We start from the raw sequence: 4,388 nt of genomic DNA, 5'->3' as shown, positions 1-4,388 counted from the left end.
AAACTAAAGTACTTACAACATTTAAGGAGTTTCTTTCTGAAATTCTGAAGTCCTGACTATTTATTAAAGTATTCCCAGGGTAAATTTTAATAAAGTGATGCCCGACTACTGGCCTCAGCTTTGGACATTTCCATTTTCAGCTTAATGTTCCTTCAAAGACTGAGTACAGGGTCCCCAATGAAGGAGCTAGAGAAAGAACCCAAGGAGCTGAAGGGTTTGCAGCCCCTTAGGAGTAACAACAATATGAACTAACTAGTAGCCTCTGAGCTCCCAGGGACTAAAACTCCAACCAAAGGGTACACATGGGGGGAACTCATGGCTCCAGCAGCATGCATATAGCAGAGGATAGCCAAGCTGGTCATCAATGGGAGGAGAGGACCTTGACCCTGTGAAGGTTCTATGCTCCAGTGTAGGGGAATGCCAGGCCCAGTAAGCAGAAGGGGGTGGGATAATGAGTAGGGGGGGAGGGGGAGGGAACAAGGGACTGCTTTAGTTTTTGATTTGTTTTATTTTATTTCTTATTTTCTTTTCTTTTCTTTTTCTTTCTTTCTTTTGGAGGGGAACCTGGGAAAGGAGATATTGTAAATAAGAAAACATCTAATAAAAAAAAGGAATATGAAAAATCAGTGGATTTCAAATGGCAGACTAGCCAGGTACACAGATGCTAGAGATGTGAATCTGAAAGAAAACACTGGTAAATTTTCACTATTTCCAATTCTCTGAATATTCATTTATCTAATTATTTCTCTATCTGTCTTTGGAAATGGGGAAAGAAAACTTTCCATTTTAGTTTATTTTCTATCTTTGTCATGTTTCTTAAGTCAACATGCCCATGTGTTTGTGGAGCTAAGAGAAGTAATACTTTAAATACACATAGAATATTAATTCCCATCCTCTTTTATTTTACCTGCACAATAAAGCATATAGTCTGGACACAAAGTCTCTGCACATAGGCCAGAGAGACCAGGTAGAACCATTTATCTGCCATACACTTCGGTGAATATCTTGTTTTGTTTCTAATTCTTCTTTGCCCTTCATGTGTTTCACTCTAGGAATACAACATTTCTCTTTTTTTAAACACTTCAACCATTTGATCAAGTTTAAGCTGTCCTCAAAAACTGGTAGAGTGATTTACTTTCTCATATGTGGTAAGGTCATGTTGATAGGCTCATTCTTCATTATATGTATGAGAAGATATCAATGCTTACTCAATTTTTGCTTGTGACCCTGAGAGTAAAGCTTATTTAAGTAAAAAAAAAAAAAATTAAGAGATTAGTGCTTGCCCATGGGATGGATCTCACTTCGGCCGGTTATTGGTTGGCCATTCCCTCAGTCCCTGCTCTATCCCCCATCTCTGCACTTCTTATAGACAGGATACATTTTGGATCAAAAGTTTTGTGTGTAGGTTAGTGTCCCTTTTCAGGTTCCATATATATCTCGACTGCTATGAGTCACAATTAAGTTGACCTCCCATTCATTCTTAGGCATAGACACCTCCTTTATCCCAGGTCTCTGCTTCATCCTAAGATACACGCTATCTCCTCACTCTCATCAGTTGCAAATTTCCTCTCATTCTCATGTCCATCTGCCCATGTCTCCTGTCCCTTCCCATACTTGATCTTGAGCCCCCTGTACCTCTGCACCCCCTCTCCCTCCCAGTTCCCTCTACCTATCAACTCTTTATGACTATTTTATTCCTCCTTCTAAGTGAGATTCAAGCATCCTCTCTTGTACCTTCCTTCTTGTTTAGCTTCTATAGATCTGTGAAGTGTAGTATGGGTATCCTATATTTTCCTGCTAATATCCACTTATAAGTAAATACATACCGTGCAGGACATTCTCAACTTTTATCCATTTGCCTGCAAAATTCAGCATGTGTTTGATTTTTTAATATCTGAATTGCATCCCATTGTGTAGATAAACCACATTTTCTTTACACATTCTTCAATTGAAGGATATCCTGACACTATTAATGATTCACTGCAATGCTTGAAGACAGCAGTCTGTCATGGCTGACCTCTGAAAGGCTCTACCCAGCAGCTGACTCAGACACACAGAGACACCCACAGCCAAACAGTGGATGGAGCTTAGGGACTCTTATGGAAGAATGGGGAGGACTGTAGGGCCTGTAAGGAATAGGAACTTCACAGAAAGACAAACAGAGTCAAACAACTTGGACCCTGTGACTCTGAGAAACTGAGTCATGAACCAAAGATTATACACAGGATCCATTTAGGCCTCCCCACACATATGTAGCAGATGTGTACGTTAGTCTTCATGAGGATCCTGAACAACTAGAGCATGGACTTCCCCAAAAGCTGTTGCCTGCCTATGGAATATGTTCTTCTACCTGAGCTGCCTTATCTGGCCCAACTGAAAGACTTGATGAGCCAAGGTGGAGGGATATATTGAAGGGCATCCACCTACTCAAAGGAGAAGGGAAGGGGGTACGGGGAAAGGATTGTAGGAGGGAGTGACTGGGAGGAGGGCAGCAAGTGGGATGTAAAGTGATTAAGCAAAAAAAAAAAAATTAAAAGAAAGTACTATCTACATTGGCACAGCTATAAAGAGAATGTGGACTAAGTTTACCATTTGAAATAAACCTATTGTCCATGCTGAAATACTATAGCCAGGCATATAAAATGATTTATCAAAATCTCTCCTCTTGTTAAAATTTTAAGTTAAAAGTAGAATTTTCATATAACAGCAATCCATTTCTTGGGCATATATTAAGATAGAAAGAAATTGGTGTCTTCAAGAAATATATTTGCTGAAGAACAACCTGTTGTTCTACAGCAATAGATGTAGAGTCACCTATCAATAGGCAAACTAATAGCGAGTGGTATTTACAGAATGTGGCACAGTATTTAGTACTTTTAAAGTGAGATATCCATGATGAATCTGAAAGATAAGATAGAGAAATGATAAGGCACAGAAAACTAAATACCACATGATCTCACATACATATAGAAGCATAAACATATGAAATAAAAGAGAGAGAATAATATGGAAGGTCTCAGAGCAAATGAAAAGCCAGGTGAGGAGATATGCTAGTAATAACACAAATTAAATAAGATCGAAGTCCTACCCTTGATAAACACAAATTCTTTAATATGAAAGGCAGAAGGCAATGTATAGCTAATATAGCTGAGCAAATGCATATACCATATAAAATATTAACTCTCTACTGTCTAATGTTGCTAAGGTAGAATATATTGGATAACTACTATTATCCTTGTCAAATATTTTTTTCATTAGTTTCAAAATAATAACTTCAAAATTCATTCCCTCAGGCATTGGAATTTATGTTTAATCATCATCAGCATTATACAACTTATAATATACTAATTAAAAGTTATAATTAACAGACCATTTTTAATTCAGACTGTGATAGTTGGCATAGAGTCTTTAGAATCTATTATATGCTATATATGAGAGACTTTTATGTACATTTATATGCATATCTCTTTGTATGTGCACTGACATGTATGTAAATATGTCTCTGAAATGGCCCATATGGTACATTAGGTACATATGCCAATGCAAAACATTGGCCTTTTCAAGATGAATAGCATGTAATTTGATCACAGGAGCTCCAGCTGCCTTCCACAAAATCTTATCATCTCTATGACACTTCAGCTCAGTTTCAATTTCATTTTGTTGTTATTTGAACAATTTGTTTCCTTTCTCACGATTATCTCCCACTTACAATTTGGCTTTTGTATTGTATTTTTGTTTGTTCTGTTCTGTTTGAGTTATGGTCTCCTGTAACCGAGGCTGTTCTTGAACTCCTTCTCCTCCTGCTTTGATTTTCCAAGTACTGATTACAGGCAAATGCCCCACATCTTCCTCCAGCTTAGTCATCGCATTCACTGAGTTTCCTGAAACAGAAAAATAATAATTCCAGTAATTCCCTCCATATGCGAGGTTATGCTATATCTTTTGTTTTTAAAAGCTTTGTAATATATTTCTGATATGACAAGCACCTGAGCAATAATTAAGGAAGGGACATGGTTATTATAAACATAAAATCATTTTGTGAACCTCATTGGTACCTTCAACAATTTTATAAAATCAAATATGTGATGTGATTTTCTTCTTTGGAGAAGAATGTATTCTGTAGAAGACAGTGTCCTGTGGCTTTCCTGAGCATGAATCTTTGTGCCTTTCCTGCTAGGGCACATCTGTCCTTTGATCATTAAAATTATATGATAATTTTGACTGAGAAAATAATTCAAAAGCTCTTTAAATCAATTTTCCTAAATTTCTGGACTTTATTGATTATAATGTTAGCTTAGACTTCTAGATGTAACTGTGCATCCTGACTTTAGAGTGGTCTATGTCTTATGACTGTGAAAGGCCATAGAATTCTGCCAATGGAGCTTAAA

General features: G+C 37.2%; 1 long non-coding RNA gene across 1 annotated transcript in view; it reads right to left on the bottom strand.

Annotated features, from left to right (window-relative positions):
• Positions 1 to 3,291: 3,291 nt before the first annotated feature.
• LOC116071287 overlaps positions 3,292 to 4,388 on the bottom strand; it is a 12,696-nt gene continuing 11,599 nt past the window's right edge. The window contains exon 2 of the long non-coding RNA XR_004110806.1: positions 3,292 to 3,881. This is a non-coding gene — a long non-coding RNA (uncharacterized LOC116071287). The remainder of the gene's footprint in view (positions 3,882 to 4,388) is intronic.

Source organism: Mastomys coucha, unplaced genomic scaffold (assembly GCF_008632895.1).
Source record: "Mastomys coucha isolate ucsf_1 unplaced genomic scaffold, UCSF_Mcou_1 pScaffold22, whole genome shotgun sequence".
Classification (NCBI taxonomy): domain Eukaryota; kingdom Metazoa; phylum Chordata; class Mammalia; order Rodentia; family Muridae; genus Mastomys; species Mastomys coucha.
The sequence above is the reverse complement of the archived record's forward strand: the minus strand, read 5'-3'. Positions and strand labels throughout refer to the sequence as shown.